Source organism: Bubalus kerabau, chromosome 11, assembly GCF_029407905.1.
Source record: "Bubalus kerabau isolate K-KA32 ecotype Philippines breed swamp buffalo chromosome 11, PCC_UOA_SB_1v2, whole genome shotgun sequence".
Taxonomy (NCBI): Eukaryota; Metazoa; Chordata; class Mammalia; order Artiodactyla; family Bovidae; genus Bubalus; species Bubalus kerabau.
In genome coordinates this window covers 99,319,542-99,338,918 of record NC_073634.1, presented here as the reverse complement: position 1 = coordinate 99,338,918, position 19,377 = coordinate 99,319,542, and the positions used below count along the sequence as shown (strand labels likewise).

At 40.7% G+C, this 19,377-nt stretch overlaps 1 protein-coding gene across 14 annotated transcripts in view; it reads left to right on the top strand.

Moving 5' to 3' along the window:
- The window catches only part of MAPKAP1 (MAPK associated protein 1), a 233,740-nt gene that overhangs the window by 9,434 nt on the left and 204,929 nt on the right, over positions 1 to 19,377 (top strand). For 9 of the 14 annotated variants that reach the window (XM_055541151.1, XM_055541143.1, XM_055541145.1 and 6 more), the window contains one exon: positions 12,464 to 12,533. The exons of the other annotated variants lie outside the window; for them this stretch is intronic. The gene's annotated coding sequence lies outside the window, so the exon portion shown is untranslated. The remainder of the gene's footprint in view (positions 1 to 12,463; positions 12,534 to 19,377) is intronic. 14 annotated transcript variants of the gene reach the window in all.

Below are 19,377 nucleotides of genomic sequence, written 5' to 3'. Positions count from 1 at the left end.
TTCTGTATATTATCAGAATGAAAAATGACAGCACTTTGTCATCTGTTCAGATTGATATTGCACTCTCTGCAATGACAGCTGAAAAGGCCCACAGGTGCCATATAAAGAGGTGACCATGTTGTCATATTTCATTTCGGCATCCCTCTGCAAAGCCATAATTACCTAATTAGGTTGTTAATTAGGAGATTAGCATTTCACTATATTGATAGAATGCTCTTTACTGGCGTGGGGCTAGATACAGATTTGTCTACCCTAATTTATAATCTCTGCCTTTTTTGTACTTATTTATTTGCTTAAGATCCTGATGTGGGGCAATTCAGTTTACCTGAGAAACAGTTTGTTTACAAGCTAATGAAGCTTTGATTGCTGGATTAAAGTTGCTGAGTTAAAATATGAACAGAATTAAAAGGGTGGTCACATCCCCAAAATGATAATAAAAATTCCGAGTTAGTATAACGTGTTCTCATTAGCACAGGGAACAAACACATGAGAAGAACTGAAGTAGTTGGTAAGAAGTCCAAAATATAAAAAGTGTGAAATGTGATAGAGATTTATGTATCCTAAACTAGGCAAAGGAAAGTAGTTATCTTTAATGACAAATCTCTGTCATTTATACTTGAGATATAAAACATGTTAAGTATTTTTAGTGTATTTCAGAAGCTGAAGCTTAGTTGCTGTAGTAGTGTTAGTTGCTCAGTCGTGTCTGACTCTTTGCGACCCTGGGGACTGTAGCCAGCTAGGCTCCTCTGTCCATGGAATTCTCCAGGCAAGAATAATGGAGCGGGTGGCCATTTCCTTCTCCAAGTTGATGACTTCAGAACAAACATATTCAATCTTCAGACTGCCTTAGATAGTCACCATGCAGGTTTATTTCGTTTGTACCCTCTGATCATTAGTCTGTGCTTGGAACATTCTCTTCCCTTAGTCTGTGCAGTCCTGAGTGCTTATGGAATTCGAAGTATTTCACAGTAACCTTCACTTGGTCAGCTATTTGGAGTAGGCTGTGTTTCTGTGAAGTGTGTGGACATTCTTTTTGCGCGGAGGGTAGAAGAGGGCTGGTTAAAAAAGTATCCACTTGTTTTTACTCCAGTGCAGGATTTGACTGTAATGTTTGCAATTTGCATTACATGTACCTTTATCACTCTTTCCAGTTAAGGAGATTTAAGCCCTAAAACAAAACTGTTAGGAGCACTGTTCCCACTGAGGAGGTGGTAGTTTTTCTCCTTTTGACTGTGTTTGGTATTAGCTGTTTAAGTTGTAGAAAATGTGTGTGTGCTTAAGCCCTTTTCCCCCATAGTGATTATGAAAAATTGCATTTGATTGTATCTGTAATTTTCTTCAAAATAAAAAAAAATTGAAAGATATTGTTATATGAAGAAAATATATGTGAAATCTTCCATTTAGTTAGTTAAGCTTTTTGCTTAATTGTAGTCATTCATTTATTCAGTCAGCATTTGCCAAATATGTATTAGGCACTAGTCATAAGTCTGGGAATCGAGCAATGAAGACTACAGGCACAGACCCAGTGCTTGGTGGGAATTTTAGTCCAGTAATGGAAGCCCAGCATAGTTTGAGAAGTACAACTTGTGTTAGAGTAAAGAAGGGAAGGTGAGTAGGGAGTGTACAATGCTGGACTTAATAAGGTCAGACCTTCCTGGAATAGGCAGGTGCTGTCGAAATTGAGATCTGAAGGGTGAAGGAGAAAGTGATATTTAAGGCAGGTGAAAGGAGAGAAAAAACTGTTCAAAAGCTGGAAGAATGCTGACAGTTGAGTATGGCTAGAGTAGAAAGAACAGAGGTGATAAATGGAAGATGGGGCAGCAGAGGCAGCAAGTTCAGTTACATTAAAGAGTTTGGGAAGTTATTGGGCTTCCCTGGTGGCTCAGTGGTGAAGAACTCACCTGCCAACGTAGGAGATGTGGGTTCCATCCCTGGGTCAGGAAGATCCCCTGGAGAAGGAAGTGGCACCCACTCCAGTATCCTTGCCTGAGAAATCCCACGGACAGAAGGAGCCTGGCGGGCTACGGTCCACAGTGTCGCAGAGTCCGACATGACTGAATTGACTTAGCATGCAAGCATCAAATAGAGAAGAGGTCCGTGAGCCTTATTATCCAATATGACCCCAAAATATACAGTACTAGCCATTAGTTATCTTTTTTGGTGAATTGGAGAGAATACTAGTATTTGAGTGTTACAGTTGGGCTTTGCATTGTGACAGTAGCTTTGTGAGATATGGGATAATGTCTTACTGAGGTCCAGAGGTATTGCGACTTGCACAGTTTTCTCAGCTACTGTCTGGTAGAATTGGGAGCACACAGAACCTTTCCAAGCCTTTGTGTCATCTGTCATGCAATGTTGTCATCCTTGTTGTGTCCCCTTCCCTTTGTTCATTTCAAAATGAAGAGAATTCCGTGCCCCCCACACCCCCGGCAAAGGACCAGTAGCTTAGTAGGCTGCTGACCAAGGCATCCTGTTAACCTTGTGGCTTCCAGACCCAGCTCTGGGGTGGATTAAAGCAACGTCTGGTGCTTCAGTAGGAGAAGCTGCTCAGTGCAGGTGTTCGTTTGCTTCAGCAAAGTTACAAGTGCTCTAGGCTTTAATCTCCCTCAATTAGAACTGTAGCTTGGCTACCTCCTCACAAGGTCACAGATGTATGTGGGAGTTCTCCTCCTTTCCCCAGGGGAAAAGTCTTGGCATCTCTGACTTTCGGGGGAGGAATCCGATATCTCCTTGATGTAATCATCTTGTATTGCAAATTGTTTTAATTTTTTATGGTTACTGTTGCCAGTACTGTTCAATGTACTGATTTGTTGGTGTGTTTGTGATGGAATCATCTGAACTAGAAGAAATTCTGGAGGCAGCATGGATTCTAGCCTTTCTGTGTTTCTATCCCAACCCCTTTAAAATTGAGATGTAACTCATGTATCATAAAGTTTACTCTTTTAAAAGTGTACACTTTAACAGTTCATCACCTCTAAAGAAACCCCATACCCATTAGCAGTCACTCCTCCTCCTTCCCTCCACCAACCACTGGCAACTTAATTTACTTTGTGTCTCTATGGATTTGCCTATTCTGAACCTTTTGAGCAGAAATGGAATCACACAATATGTGGCCTTTTGTGTCTGGCTTATTTTATTTAGCATAGTTTTATTGTTCATCCATATTGTAGCATATATCAGTACTTCATTTATTTTTACTGCTGAATAATATTCCATTGTACGAAAGTACCACATTTTGCCTATCCATTCATCAGTTGACAGAGATTTGGGTTGTTTCCACTTTGGGGCTATTATGAATAATACTGCTGTGAACATTCCTGTACAAGTTTTTGTGTGAGCATATGTTTTCATTTCTGTTGGTATATTACCTTGGAGTGGATTGGGTAGGCTGCAGTCCATGGGGTCGCTAGGAGTCGGACACGACTGAGCAACTTCACTTTCACTTTTCACTTTCATGCATTGGAGGAGGAAATGGCAACCCACTCCAGTGTTCTTGCCTGGAGAACCCCAGGGATGGGGGAGCCTGGTGGGCTGCTGTCTCTGGGGTCGCACAGAGTCGGACACGACTGAAGCGACTTAGCAGCAGCAGCAGCATGGTAACTCTGTTTTAACTGAGAAACTGCCAAATTGTTTTCAAAGGTGGCTACACCATTTTATATTCCCACCAGCAGTGTACAAGATCTGCTGTGTTTCTGCTGCTGCTTTCTTCAGGCTCTGTTACACTGGCCTGGGCTGGAAGCAACCCTAGGCATTCCATGAGCCCTTGTGTCTTGTTAAATGGGAAAATTTCCAGTTTAATGACAACCACTTTCATTCTACAAGCATATGTGTACAAGGCCTTATATTAGGCATTAGTGACAGGAAGTCAAATAAGGACTTCTAGTCCTTTCTTCTCAAGGGCTGCACAATCCTTATTGTAACTTCTTACTAGGAAATGCAAGGAGAGGGAAAAACCAGTGAAGGAAGTACAGTTGACCCTTGAACAACGTGGGTTGGAACAGCACTGGTCCACATACATGTAGATTTTTTTTTTTTTTTTCAATAAATACAGTATGACTAGATCTGCAGTTGGTTGTATTTGTGGATGTGGAACCATGGATATGGAGGAGGGAGGGCCAACAATGGGACTTGAACATCCACAGGTTTTAGTATCTGCAGCGGACCTGTAAACAATCCCCCAAGAATACTGAGGGGCGACTGTAATCACTTAGACGTTTGTGAGTTTCCACAGTATTGATCCTAACTTTAGAATCTATGCAAAGGTTGAGTTGATTTTCGGAGATTCTGGGGTTTCCTTTTCTTGGCTCATCCTTTAAAGACTGTCAGTCATCCTTCTGTATTTGTGGGGTATCGGTTCCCAGGACCGAGGTATTCCCTCGTCCCTGGTTCCTGGGTATTCCCAAGGATACCAAAATTCACAGATGCTTACGTCCCTCACATGAAATGGCATAGTGAAATTGCCTTGCATATCCTGGATTCTGAGTCTGTGGATTCAACCAACCAACCAACCAAATTAAACATACAGTTGGTTGAATCTGCAGATGCCGAACCAGCATATACAGAGAGAGGAGGATTGTCTTGCTGTTGTTGAGTTTTATCCTAAGTTACTACTCGTTTCCTCCTTGCATATTTTCCCTGGGTAAGCTCACGTCTGTGGTTTCACCTGCCATCTATATGTTGAAAAAAAATGTTAGGCGCTCAGTTATGTCCGACTCTTTGCGATCCCACGGACTGGAGTTTCCAGGCTCCTCTGTTCATGGGATTCTCCAGGCAAGTACACTGAAGTGGGTTGCCATTTCCTCCTCCAGGGGATCTTCCTGACCCAGGGATCGAACCCAGGTCACCTGCATTGCAGGCAGATTCTTTACTGTCTGGCCCCCAGGGAAGTGTGTCTGCCAGATTTGCTCAGATCTTTCTCCTAGGCTTCAGGTTTGTCTATCCTTTGTGCGTCATTATATGTTGTCCCAGACTTGCTCAGACTTTTCTCCTGGGCTCTCAGGTTTGCATCCTGATGGATCTCTGGGTAATCCCTAGACATCTCAAGCTAATTGCGTCTGAAACTTAGTTTCTCATTTCCCCTCTCCCTGTTAAGCTCTTCCTACTTTTGAGTTCACAGTTTGATTTGTTGGTGCTATCATGCAAGCCGTGAACTTTCCCCTTCTCCTTAACCCTGCATATCCTCTCAGTCACCAAGTTCTACCAATTTTATCTCCTAAATGTGTATTTTTAACTACTTCTTAAATTCATAGGCCCATTTTTCACTGCCTTACTTTGGATTTCATCATCTCTTCCCTGAGCTTTAGTCACAGCTTCATAACTAATCTTGTGTCTTGTCCATCAGGTTAATCTTCTATGCAGCTGCCTGAGCAGTCTCTCTGAAATGCTAATCTAATCAGCAACTTTGAACTCCATGTAGTTCTCATTGCTAACTATAAGTTCTGTTTGTTATTTTAGTGCCTTGTCTCTTTGACCTTTCTTCCAGCCGTTCAACTTGTCATCTTTGAGGATTCAGTTTAGACCAGGGAATAATAGCAATGATAATAGTAAACATTTGTATAGTGTTTCCCATGGGCCAGGTGCTGCTATACACACATTCACTTCAGTTCAGTTCAGTTGCTCAGTCGTGTCCGACTCTTTGCGACCCCACGAACCGCAGCACGCCAAGCCTCCCTGTCCATCACCAACTCCTGGAGGTCACCCAAACCCATGTCCATTGAGTCAGTGATGCCATCCAACCATCTCATCCTCTGTCGTCCCCTTCTCCTCCTGCCCTCAATGTTTCTTTTAGTCCTCATAACAGTCCTATGAGATAGGCACCAAAATTGTTCCTGTTTGTAGATGAGGAAGTGAAGGCACAGACATTGTTAATTTCCCTAGGTCCCACAGTGGCCGAGTCCACATTTGAACCCAGGCAGTCTAGTCTGATGCTGTTAGTCTCTTATATGTACCTTTTCTCAACTTCGCGCGTTCCCTCCATTCCCGCAACTCCAAAGATTAGTTATCCTCTCCCTGCTTCTGCCATGGCCTATGCATTGTTGTTCAGTGACTAAGTGGTGTTGAGTCTTTGCGACCCCATGGACTGCAGCACACCAGGCTTCCCGTCCTTCACTATCTCCTGGAGTTTGCTCAAACTCATGTCCACCGAGTCGATGATGCTGTGCATGGCCTGATGTTCATCTGCAGTTCATAGGGCAGATCCAGAGCATATTTTATTTTGAAGAGTTTTGATCAAGAAGCCAGCACGATAGACTATTTAATTGCCAGCTCCCTCTCACACCTGTTCTTAAGGTGACTAAATTGAAAGTCATCACTTCTGTTATCTTGATCTTAGTCATTTCTATGAAGCCTATTTTGAGTATCCAGTTTCATTTAGATATTGTTCCTTTGTGTTTCCTTGATACTTTGTTACATAGAATCCTCTAGCATTACTCTCATCTTTTATTGTGACCATTTACATACTTTTCTCCCTTGCTTGACTGTAAGCCTCTTGGGGATAGGGACTATGTCCTACTACTTTATGCTCCTAATTTCCCAGCATGTAGTAGGTATTCACTCTTGCTGAATTTCTTGAGTGAACAGGTAAATTTGACCCATATATAGATGAGTGAGGGAAGAGGATTAGGAGTGTGATGAAATGGACTTAAACTGGAAATTCAGGGCAGCATACAGTAGCTATTCAGAGCGAGGATTGTGAAGCCAGGCGACCTAGGTTTTATCTTGACTCTCCTCTCACTAGTTATGGGACCTTGGGCAAGTCTGTGCTGCAGTTTACTGATGTTTAAAACGAATAGTAATGGAATCCACCTCGGTAGTTTTGTCAGTGATATATGTGCTTGCTAAATAAGCAGCCTTCTAGAGTCCAGAGAATTGCTTTACTTAAACTGTACCTTGTGAAACCCTCGCACCTTAGCTGTAATAGTGAAGCCAGGCCTGCCGCTCTGTCCTCGTGCTTGATCCTTTTGGGGATGGTGGGGTTTTTTTGTATTTTTTAAAAGGTAATCTAGAAGGATATAAAAAATACCTGGCCAAATTAGTACAGTTTTATTAATAGCCATAATTGTTGTTGTTCAGTCTCTCAGTTGTGTCCAACTTTTTTCGAACCCATGGACTGCAGCATATCAGGCCTCCCTGTCCTTCACCAGCTCGCGGATCTTGCCCAAACTCATGTCCATTGAGTCGGTGATGCCATCCAACCATCTCATCCTCTGTTGTTTCCTTCTCCTCCTGCCTTCAGTGTTTCCCAGCATCAGGGTCTTTTCTAATGAGTCAACTCTTTGCATCAGGTGACCGAACTGTTGGAGCTTCAGCATCAGTCCTTGCAATGAATGTTCAGGGTTGATTTCCTTTAGGATTGACTGATTTGATCTCCTACAGTAGTAACAGTTACCATTTATTGAAGTTTACCATTCAGATGAAAGTACAAAGCACCCTTCAAAGTCATAGAAAAATAGTTTGGGGATTATCTGCTAGTATATTTTATGCTGTCCCTCATTTATTAGGAGTTGAGTAAATGAATTTAGTAGTTGACAGCTTATTTTCCCTTCAGACAAATGTAGCTGAAACAGGAAAAGTCAATAATTTTGCATTTTGGATTTGAATAGAGTAAGTACCTGTAAGTATCCCTATGAGGTGGATGAATAGAACATAGATTATGGACATTTCTCTGGTGAGGGAAGAGAGGCAGAGATGCCTAACTCACTTGAAGTCAATCCATAACTAGTCCTTGGGCAGGCAGTAACCTGGAATTCCAGATGTGTTTACTAACATGAACTCTTACAGTTCTAGGAACCAGTTTCCATACATAGTAACATTTTTAAAAAAAAGATAGTACTTACTCAAATTAGTCAGTTTGGTATACCTTTGAGAGGGTTTGCTGCCAAAACATTGATGCTATTAAAATCTTTGTCAAAAAAGGAATTCCAAAAAAAAAAAAAAGAAAAAGGAATTCCTTGTACCTCTATCCTTAGAGTCTGAACCATGGCTCAGCGATATACGGAAGATATGCAGTGAGGGAAAACAGCACAAAGCGAAAGCATACAAAACATTTTCCTTGAACTTCAGGTAAACTCCCAGTTACACCCTCCTCCTCTACTTTGTAACTGGAATAGAATTTGAGAGCTCAAAAGGCCGTTTTTACAGTTCAGCCTCCCCACTGAACAGATGCAAAAAATAGACTAATGTGTGAAACTGGCTTAAAGAGTTTTAAAGAAATAACTTGTCCAAAGCCATGTAATTAGGTCCCTGGTAATTAGGGAATTGGAATTCAGGTTTCCTGAGTAATGCTTACAATAAACTATGTTGCTTCCCTCAATTGATGATGTGGTTAACCTGAGAGCCAGGTAAGTGGAAACATAACGATTGAATTCTACTTGGTTAAGCCAACTGCAAATATTGAGGAGACAATAAAAGGAAAATAAATCCTAGACTGTAGCAGGAGACCTATCTACTGAACCAGCACCATGGATAAGGGGCCTTTTTTTTTTTTTAAATCATGGTGCAGCCCTTTGGGAACAAGAAAGATTTGTTTGTTTATTCCACACTAAGCCCTTACTGGGTGCCAGTCCCTTTCTACTAGAAACTGGCAGCGCAGTGATAAATAAGACAGTCAGTGTGCGTAAGGAGCTGAGAGTTTAGAAGAGAAAACCAACATGTAGACAGGTTATGATGATTCTTTTTTAATTTATTGGCTGTGGTGGGTCTTTGTTGCTACACTCGGGCTTTCTCTAGCCATAAGCAGAGGCTACCCTTCGTTGCAGGGTGCAGGGCTCTTCATTGTGGTGGCTTCTCCTGTTGCAGAGCACAGGCTCTAGGCACGAGGGCTTCAGTAGCTGCCGCAGTGGTTGTGGCACACGGGCTTAGTTGCTCCATGGCATGTGGGATCTCCTTGGGCGAGGGATCGAACCAGTGTCCCTTGCATTGCAAGGTGGATTTTTAACCACTGGACCACAAAGGAAGCCCCAACAGATTATTATTTTTTTAAAAAAAATGTGATTGGTTCATTTGTTCATGCATTCATTCATTACTCCTTAACATAGCAGCCAGAGAGATACTTTTAGACTCTGAGCTGGATCATATCACTGCTCACAGTCCTCTGGTGATTCTCCATTTTAACTAGATTAAGAGCCGAGTTCGTAGAATTGCCTGCAAGGCTCTACTTAGTTTGCCCAACTCTTCAGACTGTATCTTCTCCTACTTGCTCCCTTCCTGGACTAGTTGATACTTCTTAAACAATGCCAGACATACTCACCCTGCTTGGCAGCACACTTCCCTCAGAAATCCACATGGCTTGTTCTCTTATCTCCTTCAGGGGTTAACTCAAATGTCACCTTCTCTTTGAAGCATTCCTTGGCTACTTTATTTATGGTTGCAACCGTGGCTCCATCCACGTGGGATGCCCTGGCTCTTTGTGCATCTTTTCTCTGTAGCATTTCTCACTTATTGTGTAATTTAATTCTCTATTTTGTTTCTCGCCTTCATTAGAATGTGAACTCCATGAGGGCAGGACTTTGTCTGCTTTGGTTTCTGCTGTACTCTCTGCATCTAGAACATGCCTGATACTCAGGAGGCATTCAGTAAATATTTGTTGAATGAATAAATTCAACGAACAGCACCTACAACTAACAGGCAGTGTGCTGGGTTAATTATTTGGTAGAAGTAGTGACGAAGTGTAGTGTAGTGGGACCACGTGGGAGGAGCTAACCTGGTCTGTGGGATTCTTGAGGGAGGTTTCCTTGGAGAACTGACCATTGAGCTGGATTTATTTATTTATTTATTTTTTGAGCTGGATTTAGAAGAATGAATAGGAGGAGGGCAGGTGAAGAAGTATAGGCAGTCTTCAGATCAAGTTATAAGTTTGGAGGAATGCAACTTATCTTTCTTGGAGTAATTCGAGCTTTGGTCCTCCTTGGGGTAGGATAAAATTTCAGAAACCAGAAACTAGGAGTTGTACTTCATTCTGTACCTTCAAAGCTGTGAGCATAGATTTTAGTAGCAAAGTTGTATATATATATTAGTATATGTATTAGTCTTGGTATTACTGAAACCATTCTGAGGGGGTTAGGGATTACTACAGATTTAGTGGCTTCAAACAACATGTCACTATAAACCTTCTCAACATCAGCATTATTAATATTGACATTTGGGGAGGTATAATACTTTGTTGAGGGTACTGTCCTGGGCATTGTGTGATGTTTAGCAGCATACTTGGCATCTACCTACTAGATGCTGATAGCACCCACCCCCAGTGTGACAACCAGAAATGTCCCTAGATCTTTGCTCTGAGGAGCAAAATTGCCTTCCAGTTGAGAACCACCACATTAGAACCACTGCATTACAGTTGGTGAGAGTCCAGGGATTTCTATCTTCAGTAACTACAAGTGATTGAGGGAGAGAGATTTATACCTTAATAGAGTAACCACATTTCTGAATCTAGAATTGAATCAGAGACTTCCTTAAACATGATATTCACATAGCTAACTGTATTGAATGTAGAATTAAAGTGTTTTCAAAACAGTTTGGACCCTGGAGATTGGAGAAGGGTTCATACAAGATTAAATATTTGAGTTGGACTTAGAAGAAAGTTTGTATGGGAAGATAAGGGCACGTCTCACACAAAGGAAGTATCGTTACCGAAGGCAGGACTGTGTTCAGAATAGTCCTGGGAGTTGCATGCTAGGAAGAAAGTGCAGATGAATGAAACTGGGTTGTAAAGAGCCTTAAATGTTGTATGTGAAGGTAAAGGGGTTTAGGATGTTTTCCTGCCCTATATATTAATATTTTCATTTCTATTGTTGCATAACAAATTACCACAAACTTAGCAGCTTAAAACAACACAAATTTATTGTCTCTCAGTGTGTCAGGAGTCATGGCTTCAGCTGGGTTTCCTCATTTTTCCTTTTCCTTTTTCTCTTTTTTTTTCTTTTTTTTGGCCATACCGGGCAGTTGTGAGATTTCAGTTCCCTGATGAGGAATTGAACCTGGGTCCCCAGCAGTAGAATCATGGAGTCCTAACCTGTGGACCACCAGGGAGTTCCCTCAGCTGGGGTTTCTGCTGAGAATCTCAAAGGGATGAAATTAACTTGTCAGTGAATTCCAGCATAAGGTCCCCATTTCCTTGTTACCCTTGGCTGGGAGCACTCTCAGCTCCTAGAGGCTGCTCTCAGATTCTTGCCTTGCCTATTTCCATAACGTGGCTGTTTGCTTTTTCAGTGCTGGCAGGGAAATCTCCAAATTCAAATCTCTGTCCTAAGTTGCTTAGTGTGAAGTCTTAGCTAACAGAAAGTACTCAAGGGAATGACTCTTCCATCACCTATGTGGTACTTTGTTGTCTGGAAGCAAGTCAGGTTCCACCCAGACTCAAGGGGAGGGAATAACACAAAGGCCTGGATATCAAGAGAAGAATTTCTGGAGCCATCTTAAAATTGTGACTGCCAGGTGCAGTTTCAGCTCCATGAAAGCAGTGGTCAAGTATTTTCAAATTTTTTGCTCAGCGTTGTATTTCTGATGCCTGGCATATAGTAAGTGCTTAATAAATATTTGTTGAGTGCATGACATCAATGAATGAATATTTGGTAGTGGTTGAATGTTACTTATGGTTTCAGCTCTTATATTGGTAATTTCGTATTGAGAAGCAGTCTAGTTTCTTTGGCGTTATTCATTTCTTTTGGTAAAATTGTAAATAATTTTTACCTGGAATCTTTTTTGTCTTAAATCTGGAATTGTAAAACCTAAAATTGTTTGTTTATTATCACAAGTGTCAATCTAATCTCTTATCTCAGAGAGACAACACTCATTGGAAAAATAATTTAGGGCTACATTGCACCAAACTAGCAGATTTCTTGTAACAGCCAGAAACGTTGGCAGCTTTGGAGTTTTGGAGGTGCTGGGTGGGTAGGTTGTCTGAAGTTTCACAGCTATTGCTAATAACAATAATTTCAAATAACTAATAAACAGATTTCAAAAACACTTTGAAAATACTGATTGTTTTATAATAGCTTTATTATAATAGAAATTTTTGTCTAACTTGTGCTTAGAACTTCATGTATAGATTGGTATTATTATTAATTACGGTTGTTCTTCATACTTGTCATAGGAAACATTTTGAGCAAAATTTAGATCTTGAATTACCCGTTGATAAAGGACCATTTTATCTTCAGACAATCAGATATTTCTGACACCAGAGTCTGTGTTCAAATGAGGTGTTGAGAATCTCAATATGTGCCAGTTGGTCCTAGAAGCTATAAAGTAAGCATGGCTTACGTCTTCCAGGGCTATCTGTTTTAGTGATTACATTCAAAGGTAAAATATTTTTTTCTCTGAAGACATACAGGTGCAGTATATTATAGGCTAGAATGGAAAATATGAATGAACTTTAAAAATAAATTTCTTACAGCATGTTGCTTTAGGTGGCTCCCTCTAGGTTCTCTCTTACCTTGATTTATGGTTACTCTCCTCTGCCCTTCAGGTGTATCCGTGGACAAGTTTGAGAGGCACAGTACTGTACCAGGCTCCTTTTACCTGGATCTTGGCAGATGGTAAGGTTCAGAGACATTTCAGGTGGATGTTAGTGGTACAAGGAAAGGAAAATCCAGGGTCAGGGTCCCTTCGTCCACAGGAGATACTTGATAGGAGAGGAGACCTGGTGTCCTGGTAGGTTGGTGAGGGTCTCACTGTTCCCACATGACCTCAGGCACTCATGGTGGGGGTGGTATCAGAGTAGCTGGGATGACTGACAGCTGAGCCTCTCTGCATTTGGTCTTTTATCCTGAACCTCTTCTTGTGATTGACATGGTCCAAAGAAGGCTGCAGTGGAAACTGCAGAGTCTCCTAAGACCGAGATTCAGAAATCCCCCATTAACTACATTCTATTGGTCAAAGCAAATGATGAGTGAGCCCATTGACAGAAGGAGCTAAAAAGACTCAAAAATCTACTATGTGACCTTGGGCAAGTTGCTTAATGCCTTTACGCCTTAATTTTTTTTTATAATCTATGAAATGAGGATAATATTAATACTTACCTCCTGGGGTGGTAGTAAGGATGAACTATGCGATTACTTGAAAAGCACAAGTGAGAGTGAGAAGCTCAGTAATTGTCACCTATTACTGTTCTCCTTATGTATTTGCCTAATAAAAGCCTTAAATCCCACCTTCTTCTTTCCTGAAGCCTTCTGTAACCTTCTTGTCTCTTGGAAAACATACTGTCTTGGTGTCTTATATGCTGGTTAGCGTATTGCCTTATGTTACTGTTTTGTGTGTGCGCAACATGGCTCATCTGCTGAAGCTTGCAAGCCTCTGGAGGGTGCAGGGCAGTGTTCATATGGTTTTTTGTATGAGTCCCAGTGCCTAGTTCCCAGTGATGTTTAGTGAATGAATACCATGTTATTCAGAAGAAGATACAAGCATTTCTTTTCTGTTGTTGTAATTTAGTAAGTACTTTTAGTCAAAGTGTAAATATAAAAATGTGAAGGGAAAAATTAAACTCTCCAGTTGTCAGGTCTCACTGTTTACTGTTTAATTAAATTAGGCATATTCACATGGGGAAGATTTTAATCTCCTGAGGGGGGGAAAGGCTCAACTTTGTTCTTCTAAAAAAAGTAAGTGAAGATTTAATTTAGATTTAAATCGGAGAGAGTTGGAAAAAGATTTAAAATCAATACAGTACATTTGTTTTAATGGTCATTTCACTTATTTTAGAATTTCAGGACTTATGAATTCTGAACTTTAACAAGATGAAAGAATTTTGAAATCTTAGTAAAAAACAGGGTCTGTCAGTTTTTATAAATGGAAAACTTGGTACCTAATAAAAAGCCTTTGTTTTTCTAACTTGTGATCATTTCTGGTTGTGGAAAATATATGTGAGTGCCTCTATACCATTCCTAAGGCATCTTGTGCAGGAATTAGATTCAGCTTGCCTGATGCTAATAGCATGAAGTCGGGGTACAGTGTGGAAAGGTAAAAAAAAAAATCTCGCATCTGCTGTTACATGTTGTTAACTCCCTCAGCAGACGTTAAATCATTTCAAGTACAATAATAGTGTGGGAGGTAAATTAACTAACCATTAACAATCTTATAAATACACAATTAACATGCCAACATTTATATGACACATTGATGGGGCAGCAGTAATTTTTGATTGGGAGTTTGCAGACCTTCGAGAAGCCTCAGGCTGTTGCTCATTCAGACAAGTTTTCACAGATTGCAGGTGAGGGGATTGTGAAGTCTGTCTGGTAGAGGGAAGTGAATGTGCGGTGTTTTGAAAGTTCAGGAACAGGAATTTCCCTTCAACCGTTGGCTGGATGTGAGCATTTTAAGTCACATTGCTATCTCAGGTCCTTAGGCAGTGAAGAAGTATAAGGGGGACTCATTTGCTTCTGCTGGGGCTATTTAAAGAGACAGAGAATATTTTATTTGTGGATTTTATAGCTGAAGTTGCTTGAATTTCTGGGGATTTTCTAAAAGATACTCACACCTAACTGGGGATTTAAAGTAGAACCCTTCTCTGTGGTTTCAGGTCAACAAGTAGATGATCTCTGGAGTTCATTTCATGTGTAAAATGTTAAGATTTTTAGTTTCAAACGGTCATTACCTGTGCTCCATACAAATCATGGTTGCATTACTGGAGGGAGGGCTAAGGGTCTAGTCTACTGCATAACACATTTACTGTCTTACATCTTTCATGAGGACCCATGAGAGAAATTTCTCTCAGGCCCTGAACTCAACAATAGGATTTTTAAAAATCACGTTTATTGTAGCTGTTGTAGTTTTTGTTCCTCTTTGTTTTGAGAGGCTACAGGGTGGTTTAAATCCCAAGCTCTTGGATTTGATTCTCGGTTCTGATTTTTTGGTTTTGATTCTTAGTTCTTTGGTGATTAGGTTATTTCATGTGGTGATTAGGTTATTTCATGTAGCATAACATCCTCAGAATTCCCCTGTGTTTTAACATGTCTTAGAATATTTAAGGCTGAGTAACTGTCCATTGTATGTATGTACCACATTTTGTTCATCCATTCTCTGCCATGTGTTTTAAATTACTGTGTAGTATTCTGTTGTATGTATGTGTCATGGCATATGCACCGTTAAAGGATGTTTAGGTTACTTTCAGATTTTCAGTATTACAGTCCTGAGATAAATATTTTTGCAGTTGCTTCCTTAGAGCAAAACCTAGAAGCGGTGTTGTCCAAAGGGTACTCCTGTTTTACACTTTGATAGATACTACCAGACTACCGTTTTCAGTTCAGTTCAGTTGCTCAGTCGTGTCCGACTCTTTGCGACCTCATGAATCGCAGCACGCCAGGCCTCCCTGTCCATCACCATCTCCCGGAGTTCACTCAGACTCACGTCCATCGAGTCAGTGATGCCATCCAGCCATCTCCTCCTCTGTCGTCCCCTTCTCCTCCTGCCCTAATCCCTCCCAGCATCAGAGTCTTTTCCAATGAGTCAACTCTTCGCATGAGGTGGCTAAAGTACTGGAGTTTCAGCTTTAGCATCACTGCTTCCAAAGAAAACCCAGGGCTAATCTCCTTCAGAATGGACTGGTTGGATCCCCTTGCAGTCCAGGGGACTCTCAAGAGTCTTCTCCAACACCACAGTTCAAAAGCATCAATTCTTCGGCGCTCAGCTTTCTTCACAGTCCAACTCTTACATCCATACATGACCACTGGAAAAACCATAGCCTTGACTAGACGGACCTTTGTTGGCAAAGTAATGTCTCTGCTTTTCAATATGCTATCTAGGTTGGTCATAACTTTCCTTCCAAGGAATAAGTGTCTTTTAATTTCATGGCTGCAGTCACCATCTGCAGTGATTTTGGAGCCCCCCAAAATAAAGTCTGACACTGTTTCCACTGTTTCCCCATCTATTTCCCATGAAGTGATGGGACCAGATGCCATGATCTTCGTTTTCTGAATGTTGAGCTTTAAGCCAACTTTTTCAGTCTCCACTTTCACTTTCATCAAGAGGCTTTTTAGTTCCTCTTCACTTTCTGCCATATAGATACTACCAAACTACCCCTTTAAAAGCCTCAATTTTCATTCCTTCTGATAGTACATGAAAATGCCCATTTCTCTGAACTCCTGCCAACATTTTTTTTTTAATTAATTTACTTTTTATTTTTGGCTGTACTGGATCTTCACTGCTTTTCTCTAGTTGCAGCAAATCCAGAGGCTGCTCTTGATTGCAGTGCACGAGCTTCTTGTTGCAGTGCCTTCTCGTTGCGGAGCGTGGGCTCTAGGCGCACGGGCTTCAGTAGCAGCTGTTGCAGCATGTGGGTTTAGCAGGTGCCACGGAGGGGTTCTAGGGTGCGTGGGCTTTAGTAATTGTGCTCATGGGCCCTAAAGCTTCAGTAGGCATCACTTGTGGGCTCTAGTACACAGGCTTAGTTGTCCCACAGCATGTGGCATCTTCCCAGACCAGGGATTGAACCTGTGTCCCCTGTGTTGGCAGGCGATTCCTGTCCATTGTACCACCAGGAAGTCCCAACATTTGGTTTTAAAGATCTTTGATCTCTGCACAACTGATCCAAGAAAAGAACTTGCTTTTCTGGAATACCTTTGTCGTAGAATTCAAATCGACCTTCAAATGATAATTTGCCACTCTTCAAATGATTTAAAACATATTCTTTTGGTTCTGGAAAGTATTTTTGGAATAATTTGATAGTGTCCCAAGGTGACAGTTTTGAAGGTACATTGTAGAGACATTCTCATGCCTGTATTAATTTTGTTTTAAAGCAGTTCTTTCTTTATAATCATACACATGACATGCTCATATATAATTTATCTCTGAAACAAAATTATGTAGTCCTTGAAAGTCAGACAGCAACATTTATTGAATTCCTGCTGTGTGTAAACTGCTTTGTTGCCAGAAAGGCTATGGTTTTATGGCCCCTGACCTTGTGGAACTTTCAGTCTAAATCCTCAAGTACGTGTCATAGGTGGTGGAAAGCATGCTTTTCGGGATAGTCCTGTCAGAGTTCCCTGTCAGAACTGGCACTGAATAAATATTGTTGAATGATACATATAGATTCCTCATTGTAGAAAGTCATAGTGTATACTAATAGAGAAGATATCTGTTTATGTTACGGTGTTTTGGGGGCCTCTGTTCTGTTAGGATAGTTAGGGAGTTGGTATGTGCCTTCAGAAGTGTTTGCCCACAACTCTTCTCCAGAAGAGGTGATGGAACAGATTCATCTTCCTGAAAAAGGTCCTATTGAAGATACTCCAGTGTACTTTTGCTGCTTTGCGCTTGGGCTTTTTGATGCCAGTACACGCATGCATGCTCAGTCGTGTCTGACTCTTTGTGACCCCATGGACTGTGGGCCTCCAGGCTCTAGGCAAGAATACTGGAATAGGTTGCCATTTCCTACTCTGGGGGATCTTCTCAACCCAGGGGTTGAACCTAAGTCTCCTGTGACTCGTGAATCAGCAGGATTCTTTACCACTGGGCCACCTGGGAAGCCCTTTTGGCGTCAGAATACCTATTAAATTTGTGGCTTCTCACTGAAGCCCTTTGTTTTTACAGGGGCGAACTAGTCAATATGAAGTTAAAAACACCTGCCCCCGTGCTGGTGCCTTGTGGCCTTACTTTCATGAGGAAGATGCTTATCATGATTGCTACAAAGATGAAGTGTTGTTGATCTGTGATTCTGTGGTTCTATTAACAAACAAATACTGTCATAACTGATTCTATGGTTATATACATCTCTTTGTTGTTACATAAGGAGTTCTTATTTTTACAAGTGAAACTTAAATGCTCCCCTTTATTTCTGTAATTTTTTCTGATTATTACACTTAAGGTCGTGGGCTGACATTAATGTTTCTGAGACACTTAGTCTCAGACACTTAGAAGAATCCCATGATATTAGGAGATATACTAGGTCTATATTAGAGTATAAACTTTTTGACTCAGCCTTACCTTATCTTTGCATTTTCCGTTAGCTTCTGTGTAAAATAAGTACTTAGTGCATATTTAAGGGAAAAAATGAAGATGAATATATTTCACTTGATTAGAGATGCTCCTTAGTTAAACTTCCTCTCAGTGTCTTCAAGATCCACCAAGTGATGTTAATAGAATGATATGTTGCCAGATAGAAAATGTTAAAATTTCAGTTAGCTGAAGTAATTTATTAACTAGATTTCCCACGTTCCATTTCTAGAAGAAACAAATGACAAAATCATGGTGTTCTAGGTCCTTCTAAGAATATATATCTGCCAGGACTGTTCCGAGAATGGATTCAGTCTGGCTTTCACATTCCTTGCACTTCCTAACTGGTTTAGAGGAGCAGAAAGGTGACTCCAATGACCTTCAGAGTCCTGTTACAAAGGAGACACACTTATTTTACCTGCTGTGTGCTTACGAGAAAAAGATAAATTGTTGACATATTTTAGTTCATGTTCAACAAGAATTGAACATTGAAATTGGTAATGATACTTTTATCATCATCATTATTAAGAGCAGCTAATTTTTAGTTATGTACCAGTTATTCTTTTAAGCATTTTACCCACATAATCTTCTGTATATCCTTTCATCCCCACATCATCTCCATTTTATAAATTAAGGAAAACAGGCTCAGTGAGGTTAAAGTTACTTTGACCAGGCTCACGTGGCTAACAAGTGATAGGGCCAGGAGCTGAACCCAGTTCTGCCGTAAGCCCTTAGGTTCCTAACTACTATCCTATAATGTCTTCCTTGCTGAGTGTTCCCGTTTAACTCAGGAGGTACCGTTTTGTTCCCAGAATAAACATCATTACAGTTTTAACAGGATTCAGGAAGCGGTTCTTAGAATTAGGTTTCTAAAATAAGAAATTAATCTGGTAGCAGACAAGTTTGATTAATAAGTTTTATTTTAAAAGCACAATACTATCTTGAATCAGAAGGAAGGAAAATGTATGTATTGAACAAAATTAGTTTGATGGTACGTTTTTGTAAAATTCCCGGTGACTCAGAAAGCATGTCTGTGCCCTTTCAGACATTTCACAACTATGACAGGAGAGGGGAATATAAACCGAAGAAATACAGTTTCGTACTTTAGCACATCATTTGAGGAAAACACAGCTTGTTCCCCCATGACCTTATAAAGTAATGAGAAAACTACATGGGAATGAAGGGAGAAAGAAAGGAAAATTTATTGTTTTAACAGTAGTTATGTGCTTTGAGTGAGCTGACTAAGGAGTTACTGTTATTTGTTTTGTAAAAGAGCAAGCCATCTTCTCTGATACCATGGAGATCTCATTGACTAGAGCAGTAGCCCCTAGTGCTTATAAGGATTTCCTTTCAGCTTAGACTTAATCCTTTTAAGCTCCTAGCTACAGGGATAAATGTTGGTTTTCAAGGTAGCATTTTTACCACATTGAATTTGTTTGAAAAATGATTCAGTCATTCTCT